Source organism: Bos mutus, chromosome 1 (genome assembly GCF_027580195.1).
Source record: "Bos mutus isolate GX-2022 chromosome 1, NWIPB_WYAK_1.1, whole genome shotgun sequence".
In the NCBI taxonomy this organism is placed as follows: domain Eukaryota; kingdom Metazoa; phylum Chordata; class Mammalia; order Artiodactyla; family Bovidae; genus Bos; species Bos mutus.
In genome coordinates this window covers 77,796,873-77,814,514 of record NC_091617.1, presented here as the reverse complement: position 1 = coordinate 77,814,514, position 17,642 = coordinate 77,796,873, and the positions used below count along the sequence as shown (strand labels likewise).

Here is a 17,642-nt window from a genome sequence, read left to right as displayed (position 1 = left end):
ATAGCAGCTCAGGATAATCTCTTCCATGGGAAAGAAGGAAAAATAATTTATTTTCCCACTCTTGTTTCCTGTTGATCAAAGCCTTCTACCATGGGTTAGAGACTTCCTCACACTTAGATGTTGCATTTACTTGGTCACTAAATAGATCTGAAGCATCTGATGTCTTAGCAGGGGTAGGGAATCCCTAGGTGTGGAGGTGAGAGGTGCTCAGGGCAACCCAAGATGAACTGCTGTCAGATTGGGCTCTTGTGAAGGTGGTCACAACCCAGGCAAAGTTGGTGCCACAGTGACTGCTAGGGAAGAACAAGTGGATAAGGGCCCAGGAGACAGCTGAGGCTAAGGTAATACAGATACCTTATCTAATTTTCTTTGGGAGGGGCTGGAGTACAGTGGCCCTTGTTTATCTACATCAGTGATCCTCCAGGAAAAAATATTACTCTCCAACCTTTAATTCTATTAGGCAACTTAAAAAAAATTTCTTTATGACAGTTCTCTTATTTATTGTTTGATTTAATTTCAAGCTTGTATTAGTTTTAAGTCAACATGTTTAGTTATGAACTTCTTATGAATAGGCAACATACAATACTATACACACCTACTCACCTACAGCTTGGGTTTTTCTTGACTGCTGGAACCAACATGATCATGTTTCCTCTCACCTTGAAAAGAGGAACCAAGGAGAGTTACTTGGAAGGAGTGAGATGGAGAAACAAATCTAGTTTCCAGCCATTGTGTTAAAACCAAGCTTTCCCTTCCCTTTAGTCAGAACCATGAGAAATCAGAAATTGGAGAAGCCTGGATTAAATAGAAGTTCATTGGTAACCTGGGTGGATGGAAGTTTGTATTATATATATTTAACCCTTTACACATTTGAGATCATCAATTTCAAGACATATCCATTTGCATTTTCAATATTATAACAAAAATTAGTAGGTCCTCACTCTTCCAGGGAGTTTATTCAATCACTGTTCTCACATGAAAGCATCAGCTCTGGTGCAGGTGGATTTTAGGTTCCTTAGGGGTAAGGAACCCTTCCTAGCAGGTGAGGCCTGAGGATAGCTAGAGGTATCCATCTATCTTACAAATGCCCATTACATAGAAGTGAACCAGCCATGATCATTTTCCAACATAAAGACTCCAGGCAAAAAATGTTAAGTGTTTTTGAGACATTACTCTTGGACAGACTTTCTTTTGAAAAAATCTCTTTATGAAAAGAAATGTTATTCAGGGTTTTCTGTTTTATTTTTTTTAAAAAAATATTGCCCAAAATAGCCAACCTGGGCAGCCTTGCCCTTTGTTAACATTGCAGTATATTTGTTTTCATCCCTCCTGGCCCTGAAGTGACCTGTTGAGAAAAAAATGGGGTTATTCAGCTTTACCTCACTTTGGGACAACCGCAACAAATTCTCCTATAGAAGACTGAAAGTTTAGGTTGAGACAATGGCCTTCACTGTTTAAGTTCAAGTAGCTATGCAGTTTTGCCCTGTCTGAAACACCCTGACTGTAATAGGATTACTGGGTGATCATCATAAGGGCAGGGGACTCAGGCCTGAGTTGTTTAATGATCCTATTACCCAACCTGGGGAAACAGACATGAGACAGAGCAAAAGTATGTCTAGGTGGAGAGAATGACCTGGTGAGAACTACTGAACCCAAATTCAAGTTTCCTGTTTTCCCACCATGTCTCTGGGCAATCTGGAACCAATCCAGTGGAATAGGAAAAAGAATCCGCACCCACTGCAAGACCTGGATCTAAACTATTAGGTCCAGACATATCACTAATATTTGGTCCTGTCTTCATCAACTTACTTGAGATGACAGAATGAATTTCTATTAACCACTCTGCAGAAAGCCTGAAACTTTATTTTCCTTATTGGAATAAGATAATTATTCAGGGTGATCTGTTCCAATATTGAAGATCCTGGATATCAATAGATTTCTTGTCATTAAAAAAAAAAAATCTGAAATATTTATTTTTCAACAGTGTCATGTGTTTTAACATCATACTATACATTTTAAAAATGAAAATCAAATCATGTACTTTTTGCAGTGATTATTAAGGAGAGTGGTTGTCTGGGGTGTGTTGGGGGGCATTGATGGATGAAGGGGTGGTCTCTTTCACAGTTGGTCTTTGAGCAGAACACTACTGTATTCAACTGCACCTGTTCACAGAGGACCCTATTGTCTCAAATAGTGACTTGGCTTGGCTAAGCAATGTGACTCTTGGCTTGAGAAACGAGCTCCTAATTCTAATCCTAGTTCCTCCCTTGACATTCTTCTTTCAGCTTTAGGAAAGCCTCTAGACCTTTTTATGTCACGCTCTCAGCCTCAGTAAAGTGGAATGTCATCTTCACTAATTAATTAATGTTTGCAAAGGGCCTGGAAATTTCCAAGGGCTGAATAATTGCCAAGTGAGGACTTGGATTCAGCTTTTACACTGGCTTTATTTCCAACTTTTTTAGGCACCGATGGAAAATATACCTCTGTGGCTTAAACAATTATCTTTTGTTACCTCAAGAAGTTCTTAGGGATTTGGCATTTAACCCATTAAGGAAAAAGGTTTTTAAAAATGAAAGAAATGAATCTCCTTTATGTTTGAGAAAAGCTACTTTAATTTCTCCATGCCGTGGTATAATATAAAAGAGGAGGTAGAAGAAAGGAAGGAGAAAATAGGAAAGAAAAGGAAAAGAAAAAGAAAGGAAAAAAAGAATGAGGAAAGGAAGGAGAAGCCCAAATCAGAACCTGCAAGGCTTAGGGGATCGTGATTATATTTGTGTTTCCATAATGTGCTGAGCAATGAATTTGCATGCTACAGTAGACCATAATGTGTTTCCTGGACCATCTGAGCTGAGTTCCTTGAAAAATATTGTTATAAGCAAGTTTTTTTAGTTGTTTAAGAGAGAAATGTTCCCTTCTTGCTGGAAATCCTCTTAAAGTCACAATGGAATCTCTTCTCTTTGCCATTTTATAAAAGCTTATATCTGTGAGTTGCTGTGTTGTTCACAGAACTTTTCCCTGTGTGTTAGCTTCACATTCCTGTGAGATGGGATGTGTATTTTCTCTAATTTTCACGTGAGGTGAGTCAGCTTTTGAAAGCCCCAGAGTAAGGACCTCGAGGTTCCACTTCCTTGTCATAAACCTAATCTATGACCGCTTTGGCTCTGGTGAAGAGACAGAAGTTATTGTCGTTCAGTTGCTCAGTTGTGTCCCAACTCTTTGCAACCCCATAAACTGCAACAGGCATTCACTATTTCCCAGGGTTTGCTCAACTCATGTCCATTGAGTCGATGATGCCATTCCACCATCTCATCCTCTGTCACCCACTTCTTCTCTTGCCCTCAGTCTTTCCCAGCATCAGGGTCTTTTCCAGTGAGTCAGCTCTTCACGTCAGGTGGCCAAAGTATTGGAACTTCAGCTTTAGCATCACTCCTTCCAGAGAATATTCAGAGTTGATTTCCTTTAGGATTGATTGGTTTGGTCTCCTTCCTGTCCAAGGAACTTTCAAGAGTCTTCTCCAGCACCATAGTTTGAAAACATCAGTTCTTTGGCGCTCAGCATTTACTCCATAATATGAAGAGTGCTGGTACTATGCATCTCGGGAAAGCTGTGGAGGCCCACCTGGTGTGGGAGTTAGGTTACATTCTAAAATCATCTGGTAAAATTTCCTTGGAAAATCTTTCAAGATGGGGAGAACTTGGAGATCAACAAACCACATTTTGATAAATCCAACACAAAGTTTTGTGTTGGTTTATTCAGAGTCAGAACATATCACTGCTGTTCATTTAGTGTTTGAAACTGGGAGATATTTAATGTTTCAGAGGAGAGTGAAGGTAATGAACTGCTGGGGTCAGTGTTGACAGGCCCCCAAGACCTGGGAATTGTTGAGATTAAGAAAATATCTGAGAATATAGTAGCATTTCAAATATTCAAATAATATCAAAATATTTAAATTTCCTTTAATTGTGGAAAAGAGAAGGTGGTATAGATCGGGTGTCCGGCAGAGAATTGGTGGCATTTGGGAGAAAGCTTTAGGGTAAATCCTCTTACTAAATATCACGCAATTCCAGGATCAGAGAAACAAAGAAGAGATAGGATATGGAGAGGGATGGATACAGATACAGGTTTTGGGTCAGATGCTAGTAGTACTTGGATCTGTATAAAGCTGAAGATGGAGGCGATTGCTTGTAGAGGACAGTGACTGTAATATTAGTAATTCCTCTTTACACAGGGCTTTTCCGTTTCCAAAATGCTTTGTGGATCTCGCAGAAAAACATGAGTGATAAGCACAGATAGAGGTGTTTGTCTCTCTTTTACTGATGGGGATTCAAAAGCTCAGTATAAGAGTCACTCACCTAAGTTCATATGCCAAATTCATGGGTGAGCCACAATTCCAAATCAGGGTTTTTGAAGGCTGTCCTCTTGCTTTCTCCACCTAGTAAACCGTGGGTGTTGTTTTGGTGTTTGGGTGCAACGACTGCCACGTCAGCATCTCCAGCCACTATGTGTGGCTCTGCTGTGGCCCTCCCGATGGGCAGACATGTCGGTGGGCTCTGGCAGTCATGGTGCTGTGTCATGAGATTAACAGCTGGAGGGGGAAGCACCAGTTGAACCCCTGATGGGCACCCAGCCTTGGCATTGTGGGACTATGCTTCCTCTTCCTCATCACCCATGTACAATTTATCCCAGTGTTTCTACCTTCACAATATCTCAATTCTGCTCTCTTATTGCAATCCGCCTTGCTACTGTCCTGGTTCAGTTGTCCCACCTGAGCCATTGAAATGGCTCTTAATGGCTGTCTCTACCTCTAGTCAGAGGCACGGTTCAATCCCTGGGTCAGGAAGATTCCCTGGAGAAGGGAATGGCAACCCACTCCAGTATTCTTGCCTCGGAAATCCCATGGAAAGAGGAGCCTGGCGGGCTACCACCCACGGGGTTGCAAAAGAGTCAGACACGACTGAGTGTACACGCTTGCATATGCTACCTCTAGTCTTACTCCACATTCATTCATTCTATACATGCTACCAGATTAATATTTCCACTCTACAGCTCTGCACTTGTCACTAACTGCCTTTTTAAAAAAGCCGTCAGAAGTTCCAAGCCAGTTATGGGATGAATTGAAACTCCAGCGTAGATTCCAGTTTTATATCCCCCTTTAAGCACCCCAGCTTCCAGCTAAGAAATTACCTGCCTAGATATTTCTCACTTTGGTAGCCTTTGTCATGGAGCACCTTCTTTCTTGAATGCCTTCCCAGACCTCCCTGCAAATTAAATATTTGCATATTCAGTGTGACCCATTAAGACTGAGCTAAAGTGGTCATCTCTCTTGTGAAGTTTTGTCTTTCTAAAATTAAGCTGTGTGGTTTTTACTCTGTCATGGAAAGTTCCACACTTTTACTGTACTAGAATCATTTATGTACTTGTCTTCCACCAACCTATGCGTGCGTGCTAAGTTGCTTCAGTCATGTCCGATCCTTTGTGACCTCATGGACTGTAGCCAGCCAGACTCCTCTTTCAGTGAGTTTCTCCAGGCAAGAGTACTGGAGTGGGTTGCCATGCCCTTCTCCAGCGGATCTTCCCAACTCAGGGATCAAACCTGTGATTCTCATGTCTCCTGCATTGGTAACTGGGTTCTTTACCACTAGAGCCATCTGGGAAGCCCCACCTACCTAAGATTTAGAGGATAAAAATCAGATGGTATCTGAACACTGTTTCCTACTGAATAACTAAGACAGTACATAATACATTCTTGTTTAATGAAGATGCTTGAAGAAGTGTCCTATGTCCTAGTAAAATAAGGAGTAAGCCCTGCTTTAGAACATAGCAGATTGGTCATCAAAATCCCAAAACCCAAACCTACACCACCAAATCAGCTTAGGCGAACTCAGTAACACACATGTTGTCACATCAGCAGCTTAATATCTAAAGTAGCTACGTAATTTCTCATGTTCACAATTGTGCTAATATTTTACACTCCTTCTGGAATACATGTGTTTATGTTTATGCTTTTATGTGCATAGTGTGTTTTACTTTCTGCATTTGCTGAATGTCCATAGAATTTGTTGATTGGGATTCTTTCGTTATCTCTTTGGGGTTCAATTTATATGCAATAAAATGTACGCACCCGAGTGCATCACAGTCGGGATAGAGAACATTTCTGCTTCACCATGGAGGATTCTCAGGCCCACTTGCAGTCAGTCTCCTTTACCTTCAGCCCCAGGCACCTTTATGCATTCTAACATGGATCATTTTTACCTTTGCTAGAATTCCATATAAATAAAATCATATATTAATAGTATACAGTCTTGCATCTAGACTGTTTTTACTCACAAGTTTTTGAGCTTTATTTGTATATGCATCCATTGTATGGATATGCTATAATTTGTTTACCCATTCACTTGTTTGGAGGCATTTTTTTTTTCTATTTTAAATTATGAAAAAAGCTGCTATGAGCATTCATGTATAAGCCTTTATATGAACATACTTTTTTCTTGGATAAATACCTAACAGAGTTATTGCTGGATCATGTGGAAACTATTTAACTTTGTAAGAGAATGCCACACTATTTTCCTGAATGTAACATTTTACAATCTCACCAACGATGTATGAGAGGGCCAGTTGCTTCCTAACCCTAGAAACACTTGGTATTATCAGCCTTCTTAATTTTAGCTATTTTCATGCTCTATAGATATATCTGATTGAGGTTTATATTTACATTTTACTTTTGATTAATGATGTGGAACACTTGTTATTCATGCACTTGTTGGCCATTTGTATATCTTTTGTGAAGTGTTATCAAAAAATTTTGCCTACATTTTAATTGCTTTGTGTCTTTTTATTGTAACAGTACATTTTGTATTGTGAATAAGAATCCTTAGATATATGCATTGCCAATATCCCAGTCTGTAACTTTACTTTTCACTTTCTTAATGTTGTTTCCTAGGAGCAGAAGTATTTAATTTTAATGAAAGTCAGTTTATCACTTTTATTTTCTACAGTGTATGCTTTTTGTGTCTTTAGATATTTTTGCCTCCTCACGGTCACAGTCACTTTCTTCTATGCTTTTTTTTTTCATATTTTTTTTTTCAGGTAAATTCAGGGCTATAATTCACTTCAAAGTTGATTTTTGTGTACTGTGTGAGATAGGGGTCAAAGGTCACCCCCCATTGGTATATACACTTTTCGCAGCATGAGTTGTTGAAAAGACTCTTTCTTCCATTGAAATACCTTGACACCTTTGACAAAAATCAATTGATCACGAATGTGTGAGTCCATCTGGACTTTGTTCTATCCTATAAACTTATATATCTATCCTTAAGGCAATGCCACACAGTCTTCATCTCTGACTTTTATAAAATATTTTGAAATCTGGAAATATAAGCTTTCCATCTTTATTCTCTTTCAAAAGTGTTTTGACTATTCTAAGTCTTTTCCATCTCTGTATAAATTTTAGCTTCAGCTTGTCAATTTCCACAAAATTGCTTCCTGTGATTTCAATTGAGATCTTGCTGAATCTATAGATCAATTTGAGAAGAGCTGATATCTTAATACTGAGTCTTCCAAACTATGAGCATGGTATAGTGCTCATTTATGCTTTTATTAAGTTTCCTTAACAATGTATTATTGTTTCACTCATATTTTGTTAAATTATTTCTTACTCTGGATGCTATCATAAATGGTTTTTTATTTTTTTAGATTCATTTTTGTTAGAGTATAGTTGTTTCACAATATTGTGTAAGTTTCTGCTGTACACTAAAGTGAATCAGTTGTATGTATTCATATATCCATTCTTTTTAAGACTCTTCCCATATAGGTCATTATAGAGTATTGAATAGAGTTCCCTGTGCTATACTGTGCTGTTCTTGTTATTATTGTTCAGTCACTAAGTCATGTCTGACTCTGCAACCTCGTGGACTCAGCACACCAGGCTCCTCTGTCCTCCACAGTCTCCTGGAGTTTGCTCAAATTCATGTCCATTGAGTTGCTGATATTATCTAACCATCTCACCCTCTGTTGCTCCCTTCTCTTTTTGCTCCCTTCTCTTTTTGCTCCCTTCCATCTGTCCCAGCATCAGGGTCTTTTCCAGTGAGTTGACTCTTCTCGTCAGGTGGCCAAAGTATTTGAGCTTCTGCTTCAGCATCAGCCCTTCCAATGAATATTCTGGGTTGATTTCCTTTAGGATTGACTAGTTTGATCTCCTTGCACTCCAGAGAACTCTCAAGAGGCTTCTCCAGCACCGCAGTTTGAAAGCATCAATTCTGTACCACTCAGCCTTCTTTATGGTCCAATTCACATCCATATATAACTACTGGAAAAGTCATAGCTTTGCCTATATCTACCTTTGTCAGCAAAGTGACATCTCTTTTTAATATGCAGTCTAAGTTTCTCATAGCTTTCCTTCCAAGGAGCAAGCATCTTTGAATTTCATGGCTGCACTCACCGTCCACAGTGATTTTGGAGACCAAGAAGATAAAATCTGTCACTACTTCCACTTTTTCTCCATTTGTAATGAAATAATGAGACTGGATGCCATGATCTTAGTTTTTTGAATATTGTTTTAAGCCAGCTTTTTCACTCTCCTCTTTCACCTTCATCAGGAGACTCTTTAGTTCTTCCATTTCTGCCATTAGAGTGGTATCATCTGCATATCTAAGACTGTTGATATTTTTTTCAGCAATCTTGAGTCTATCTTGTGATTCATCCAGCCCGGTATTTCACACAATGTACTCCATCTAAGTTAAATAAGCAGTGTGACAATATAGAGCCTTGTTGTACTCCTTTCCCAATTTTGAACCAGTCTGTTTCATATCTGGTTCTAACTGTCACTTCTTGACCCACATAATACTCAGGAGACAAGTAAGGTGGTCTGGTAGTGCCATCTTTTTAAGAATTTTCCATAGTTTGCTGTGATCCACACAGTGAAAGGCTTTAGCATAGTCAGTGACGCAGAAGTAGATGTTTTTTCTGGAAGTCCCTTGCTTTCTCCATGATCCAACAAATGTTGGCAATTTGGTCTCTGTTTCTGTCTCTTAAAAACCCAGTTGGTACATGTGGGAGTTGTCGGTTCATGAATTAGTAACCTATTTTATATATAGTAGTGTATATACATTGATCCCAGTCTCTGAATTTATCCCTGCCTCTCTTTCTTCCTTGCTAACCATGAATTTGTTTTCTACATCTGTGACACTGTTTTGTAAGTAAGTTCACTTGTACCATTTTTGTTTATTCACATATAAGTGGTATCATATGGTTTGAAGACATCCCAGGTCCTTAATCTTTTTGGAAAATTAGATAGTTTTAATAAATGTCTTTCGTAATATGTACTATTTTGTATTTAAGGGCAAGAGAATGCATTTCATTTTGCATATGGAATCACTGATTTGTCCCTCTAGAAATCTCCTTTCCTTCTTGGCCAGCAGCAAACACTCACACTGTCCTGTTTCAAAGAAGAAAATATAGTTCCCTTCCCCAGAAAGCAAAGAGGCTTGACCACTATCAGTGTATAATAATTAGTGGTAAGCATAAAAATTTTGACAGATTTTACACGCAGAGTTTCAGGAAATATCCCAAAGTGAAAGTCAAATAGTTGACTTCCCAAAAATGCTACTTCCCTAGAAATATTTACTTGTTATGTTAGCTCTTTGATTTTCTGGAACATAGAAAACAACTTTCAGATACACTCAGCAAATAATATGATGTTTGCTGTATTTTATCCTTGGAATTCTGTGAATGTTCTTTAGAAAATGTAATACGGTTTACTTCAGAAGTTTACTTACTTAAATATAACAACTTATATAATAATAATGTGTAGCACTTTTTTTAACAGATTTGGGTCAGAGCATTAAATGACCTCTCCCTGGGGCTTCCCTTGGGGCTCAGCTGGTAAAGAATCTGCCTGCATTTCAGGAGACCTGGGTTCGATCCCTGGGTTGGGAATATCCCCCTGGAGAAGGGAAAGGCTACCCACTCCAGCATTCTGGCCTGGAGAATTCCATGGAGTGTATAGTCCATGGGGTTGTGAAGAATCAGACATGACTGAGTGACCTTCACTCACTGCGGCATGAGTTGGTTTGTCCATCCAGGCTCTGGATCCATAGGTTTTGGCCAAGTGTGGTTGTACTGTAGAGTTGTCCTTGTGGGGATCTTAAAGGAGAGTAAATTGCTAATTAAAAGGAAGTCATTGCTTTTTTCTTATTGAGGAATAAAGAAATGGAGAATTCAGGACTAGAAAGATCAACCACATCTAGCATTTTTATAAGCCCTTACACAATTTACCAAGCACTTTCATATGTGGGGAAAGCTATGTAAGAGATCTGGAGGCAACTTACCTAGTAAGTATACCAACACCCTAGTATCATACCAACACCTAGTGTCAGAGGAAGGATGAGCTCTTAGGTCACAGACTGCCAGCCCCAGTGTGTTCTTTCCATTCCATGACACTTGAGTCCATTCATAGCTGCCTGTGTTTACCTGTGTCAGCTCCCTGTACAAATCCAAACATCAGTATTCCTTGGGCCCAACAGTTTAGGGGTTAAAACTTTAGATTCATGTTTCTGGGACATATTAATAGCTTATTTAACATTTGAAACCCAGGGTTCAGTCAACATTATATTAAGAGTCCATGAGGTGAAACTATATACTAAATATAAGTTCCAGATAACAAGCCCCTTTTATTGTCTTTATAAATGTTTGGTACATTGATTGCTCAAACATTGACCCCTTGCTTATTTAGGGTGTATCTTTAGGGACTATTATGAAAAGCGGTAAGAGAGTAGAGGTATGCTTTGATTTCTTCATGGATCTGTTAGCTAAATATATATTTCATGGTACATGCATGCAATCTTTAACATGAATTTGGACAGAATTACTATAAAGATGATACTTATAATCTTTACCATGTGGCTCAGTGGTAAAGAATCTGCCTGCCAAGCAGAAGACATGGGTTCAACCCCTGGGTCGGGAATATCCCCTGGAGAAGGAAATGAAAACCCACTCCAGTATTCAGGCCTGGGAAATCTCATGAACAGAGGAGCTGGTGGGCTACAGTCCATGTGGTGGCAAAAGAGTCAGACACCACTTAGCAGCTAAAAACAACAATAATCTTTACCGGAAGAAACCTTATTTTTAATCCTGCTACTCATCCCATCCAAAGGACACAAAGTTTCGAGCAGTCTCTATGAGATAACTGAGGCTGTAATATCTGCAGAGACAGGGAAATTGCTAGTGACCAGCGGAGAACCAGAGAAGAGTTAAAGAAGGCAGGTGGGGAACATGGATGAGGGCCCAGCCAACTGCAGCCCAAGGGCCAATCTCACCTGCCACCTGGTTTTGTAAATAACGTGTTGTTTGAAATTCAGCCACACTCCCTTGCTTGTGCCTTCTGCCCGAAATGCCTTTCCCCAGATATCCACTCGGGCTGTTCTCTCACCTTCCGAGAAACTCCACTCTAAGGTTCCTTTGCTGGGGAAGTCTTCCCTGACCACCCTAAAATCCCTCCCCTGGCTCTAGGTGTCCCTTTTCACCTTGACTTCATTTCCCCTGTAATATTTATTACTGTTGAACATACTGTGTTCAAATATATGACACCTACTAATGTATGATTTCCCCATTAATGTATGATTAATGTGTTTTCCCCATCCCACTTGCCTTCTACTACCTAAGCTCCTCAGCCCTCTTTTTAGCTCCATGATAGTGTTGACATGGTAGATAGATCCTAATATTGGATGTCAAGTCTGAGGTTTGAGTTCCAAACTACAAGGAATGTCCTATGTGATGACAGATGGGCAAATACTCTTTTTGATTATAAATACCACACCTATTTAAAATGTTATTGTTAGATTTGGAAAGACTTAGAATAAAGGAGGGTAACTAGAAATCTTAAGTGATAGATGGTGTTAAATATTTTAAAGCCATATGGATCAATAGCTGCTAATATTGATAACATATTTGTATCAGGTTCTGTGCTAAGCACTTTCCATGGAATAGCTCATGCCATCTTCTCAGTAACACTTTCTGGTAGATAGTGTTATTATTTTCATTTTGCAGGCAAAAACTGAATCTTGGAGACATCAAGTAGTTTTCTTAATCCAGAAGCTCTTTCTTTTATAAATTTTCATTAATATAAACAAAGAGTTAAAGCCAATGAGGTCATCTTTATTGGATGACAAAACACGTGGCTTCGTTTGTACGTTTACTCACCAAAAACTTACTCAGCCTCTATTTTTAGTGCTGGGTTAGAGTCAGAAAGAGGAAAATAATTTCATTCCTCTTAAAGCTTACATTCTAGTAATGTTTTCAGAAGAGAAGCAGTAAGACATAATTTTAGACAGTGATAGGTGCTCTGAATATCCACTTCCCAGGTGGCACAGTGGTAAAGAATCCAGCTTCCAATGCAGGAGACATGGGTTCAATCTCTGGCTCAGGAAGATCCCCTGGAGTAGGAAATGGCAACCCACTCCAATGTTCTTGCCTGGGAAATGCCTTTGACAGAGCCTGGTAGGCTACAGTCCATGGGTCACAAAGAGTCAGACACAACTTAGTGACTAAACAACAAAAACAACAACTTGCTCTGGATAAAATATTTTAATAATGGGATAAAGAGTGGCTAGTTTAGGTAGCCAGCTCAAGAAAGACAGTGAAGAAATGACCTTTGAGCCCAAACCTGAAAAATGCACAGGGGCCAGCTCTCCTACGATCTGTGTGAGGAAAATCCCACTGCTGGGCATACACACTGAGGAATCCAGAAGGGAAAGAGACACGTGTACCCCAATGTTCATCGCAGCACTGTTTATAATAGCCAGGACATGGAAGCAACCTAGATGTCCATCAGCAGATGAATGGATAAGAAAGCTGTGGTACATATACACAATGGAGTATTACTCAGCCATTAAAAAGAATACATTTGAATCAGTTCTAATGAGGTGGATGAAACTGGAGCCTATTATACAGAGTGAAGTAAGCCAGAAGGAAAAACACCAATACAGTATACTAACGCATATATATGGAATTTAGAAAGATGGTAACGATAACCCTGTGTACGAGACAGCAAAAGAGACACTGACGTATAGAACAGTCTTATGGACTTTGTGGGAGAGGGTGGGAAGATTTGGGAGAATGGCATTGAAACATGTAAAATATCATGTATGAAACGAGATGCCAGTCCAGGTTCAATGCACGATACTGGATGCTTGGGGCTAGTGCACTGGGACGACCCAGAGGGAGGGTATGGGGAGGGAGGAGGGAGGAGGGTTCAGGATGGGGAACACATGTATACCTGTGGTGGATTCATTTTGATATTTGGCAAAACTAATACAATTATGTAAAGTTTAAAAATAAAATAAAATTAATTAAAAAAATAAAATAAAATAAAATCAAGAAAAACAAAGAAAAAAAAAAAATTCCCAGCAGACGACAACAAGGATGAACCCTCTCAGCCTGGCATTTACAGGAATAGAAAGAAAGCCAGGGAAGCTAGTCAAAGAGAATGAATAAAGTGAGGTGAGAACGGTGAATAAGGTCCAGATCTTATGGACCATACTAAGGAGTTTGTCCTTATTCTAAGAGAAATGGAAGTCCAGTGGAGAATTTCAGCAAGGGAGCAATAGGTCTGGTTTTGTTTTAAGACAACCCCAGCCACGGTGTAAGATCCAAGAAGATGTAGGAATATTTGTTCTATTCTGCTGCTTCTGTGGTTTCCCTTAACTATTGAAAAGATGGGCTTATAAACTTTCTTATTTGCAAACAGAAGAGCTTTATGTCAAGAAATGTGAAGGTCTGGGCCACTTTATGAGTATGGAGTTTATAGCTCCAGATTCTTATAGTTGTCTATTTAAACAGACTCACAGGCTCTAGCTGTAAGGGCAGTTGGAAGAATATGGTTGTTGAATGAGAAGGAGAAATATCAGACACACCATTTACTCTCTCACAAGTGGCAGGGCAAGTTTACCCCACATAAGTAGTAATGAAAGCCATGGTAGTTCAAGACATTTGGGAGATGAACTAGAGTTGACTGTTTTTCAAAATCTTCTGGTTATAATTACTTCCTCGTAAAGATATAGTATTACACTGCTATATATATATTTTTTTCTTTTTTTTTCTTTAAATGGCACTTGGGCAGCCTCTGACCACTGCTACCTTCTTATTGATCAGTGTGAAGTACTTTGTTGTGGTTTAGTCTCTAAGTCATGTCTGACTGTTTGTGACCCCATGGACTATAGCCTGCCAGGCTCCTCTGTCCATGGGATTTCCCAGGCAAGAATACTGGAGTGGGTTGCCATTTCCTTCTCCAGGATATCTTCCCTACCCAAGGATCAAACCCACGCCTCCTGCATTGGCAGGTAGATTCTTGACCACCGTGCCTCCAGGGAAGCCCCATTAAGTACTACACACACACACACACAAAGAGCTAACATCCCCACTTGTTTAGAGAATAGAGCATTTTCCCCCACAATCAGATGCTTAAGGATAAATAGTTCACAGGAATTGTAAATGCTAAAAGAAAGTCCCTGAGAAAGTTCTAGTGATCTTCAGAAGAGGTAGCTGTCTTAAGTTTTGGAACGCTTCAGGTAGGATGTGATCTCTATTAGTTCTGAATCAGTAGGAATGAGGGGTTAGAAAGTAGGCAAGATTGGATTGTATAATTGTCCAGAGCCTCTAATGGCTGTAGAATCAAAAGTTCTTCCTTAAGTTAAGTTTATTTCAGTATTAATTAACTGCCATTCTGATTCTCCATTTTTCTAGCCATTTACCTCTAACCATGAGATCAATTTAAAGGCTGGCTCACAACCTGTATCTTTACATGTGATAGCTTAAAGATAAGCATGTGCTGTATAGATAGCACAGTGAACTATACTCATTGGTATCAATAATAACCTATAATGGAAGATAAAATGTAGAAAAATAATATATTTTACATGTATGTATATATATATATATATATATTATATATATGTAATCCATATAACTGACCACTTTGTTGTACACCTGAAACTAAGACAATATTGTAAACCAACTGTGTTTCAATAATTTTCTTAAAAAAATTAACAACAACAAAAGAGAAGCATGCATAGTGAAGTCTGTAACATAACCTTTTGTTTGTTGTCAAAGATAGTTGGTAAGTAATAACGAATACATGATGTATATTAACAATAGTAAGTTTTACCTACTTATGACCCCTTAGCAAGTACATGCTAATCACTTGAGAAACTGTGCTTAAAAGTCTAGTGTGGCAAAATGTCTGTGTTCTGAAGTTTAAAACCTGCTTTCAGGCATGAGTGCCAGATGTCACCCAAGATGAGTTATTATTTCTCTTTGTGATCCTTTCGTGTGCATTGGCTCATTTAGTCCTGGCAGAAAGTATAAAAGAAAATAGTGTTGATACCCTGATTTTTTACTAAGTGGGAAATTAAGATAGGGATTAGATTCCTTGCCCAAGACCACATGACAAGCTCTTAGCCATGATACTACACAAATTCTCTATAAAAGGATGTGAACAGAAATCCTCCCTGGTATGTGGCAGCCCCACCTTAAACTTTAAATCAAGCTCTCTTCTGATCCTGTGTAGAACCCACATGTTAATCTGCTGAGGATACCTTTTCTTAGCGTCTAGTTTATTAGGATGTTACCTGCTAGGAAAAGTTTGTAATAATTTTTCTAACAGATGACATAAGTTCATCTCTTCATTTCTCATCTACCAGTCTGTCCTGCCAGACACTCATGAAGCATCAGTGTTGGGGGTGTGATGGGAGGGCTACAAAATGGAGCTAAATGGAATATCATAGACAAGAATCTAGCCAATAGCCTTGAACTTCAGTGAGGAAAGTACTACTGAGTGCCGAGAGATGCAGGACAAATCGCACGAAGATGAAGCCCTCCTCAGAGTCAATCTGTGACATCAGCACAGTGTGTCCACGTGAGAAGGAAGGACTTGAAACAAAACCAAGAATGCCAGCTTTTCAAGTGTGGTATAATTTCCCCCAAACATGTGAACTGCTTGCAAAATGCCAGGGGTAACATTGTTTTGTACATTGGCACAAGTAATTGACATTGTCATTGGAGAGCTAATCAGTAAAGGGTAAAGGGGAAGAAAAAGTTAATATAATCTGTAAAACTCAGCCCATTTATATCCAAAGTAGAAAGTCAGGCAAAGTGAATATCCCATTGACTCGTGACATTTGCTATTGATTCCAAATGAGTCCATCCTGAGAGGGATTAAATCAATCAATAAAAATCCTGAACTGTCATTCTTGGAATCCTTGGGTAGAACACTGATTTGCATTCCTGTGGGAGAAATGCCAGATGAGTGAGCCTAGGCCAGGTTTGTTTCAAAAGCCTTATTTAGTGAACGGTGGAAGTGTGAGCTTGATCACGTGCAGCGCTCAGGACTGTGTGGCTCTCTGTGGCAGTTCTATGAGTCCTAGTGCCAGGCCATCGATAGGGAGGCAAGCACAAGTGTGTGCTGCGGCTTACTTCCTTTCTTTCTTTTTTAACTGCATGGATCATGTTCATAAAGGTCCCTTTCCTTTAGCAAGAGGTTTTTTGTTTTTTTTTTTAATTTAATGTGTTTTAGGTGAGTCATTGTTTTCCATTTTATATGTTCAGGTTCCATGCTTATATCCATGCTAAATGTTAGCATTCTCTATTAAAAACAGAAGTCTGGTTTTCTTTCGAATCTTAACCAATTACAGTGTCAAAATGAAGTCCTAGAAATGAAAATGAGCTTTCCCAGTAGTCTTCTGGAACATAATAACCACCACAGAAATGTTCTCAGTGATTGGGAGTTCTTAGATTTTTAGGCTGTCAGAAATGAAGTGTATTCCTTTGTTTTCCCAAGAAGTCATCTTGTCTTTTTATAAGAAATTAAGACCCAGAGAATGATTATCCAACGTCTCACAGGTAGGATCTAAAAACAATCAAGATCAACCCTACATGTACATTTATAGTTCCTTTATAATTTCCTCCAATAAAGTAACAGTGAACTTTTTAATGTAATACATTCTCATATCCATTGTCTCATTTGTTCCTGAAAACAAAACGAAACTTGTCAAGATGGACAAAGAGTGAACTGTTATCCTCTTATACAGATGATGACATGATTTTAAAGAAGTCACTTCCCAGTTTTGCACACTATATAAATCATAAAATCCTTGTCCCTTGTCTATAAAATCCAAATCATGTAACACGGAACTAAAAGGAATTTCAATTCCTAGCTTTTCTGTTTATAGAATGCCCCCTGCAGTCATTTAACATTGAGACCGAAAAACAGGAAATTCACTAAACAGGATAGGAATAAAAGATGTGGACTGATATCTAGTGATATCTAGGTATTCTTCAGTACTCCCTCTGAGAAAGGTCTGTAGATAATGGGCCGATTGGACAAATCTCAGAAGCCAAATAAACCTTTTGATTAAATGATTGAATCCTATTCACCACTTGGTAGTTACAATATAAACAACTGTTGAAGATGAAAAATTTTTATAAAGAAGTATGTATAAAAAGTAAGGATTTCCAACAAAACAACCTTGGCTTTCACTCTGTAGTTAACACACCCAACAGTGAATAGTGAAATTACAGTGTGTGTGTGTGTGTGTGTGTGTGTGTGTGTGTGTGTTGAGATATATTCAGATTCTTTGGGACATAAAGCTTTG

General features: G+C 38.9%; 1 protein-coding gene across 11 annotated transcripts in view; it reads left to right on the top strand.

Annotated features, from left to right (window-relative positions):
• Positions 1–17,642, top strand: part of LPP (LIM domain containing preferred translocation partner in lipoma) — a 765,001-nt gene that overhangs the window by 458,348 nt on the left and 289,011 nt on the right. The gene's annotated exons all lie outside the window — the stretch shown is intronic.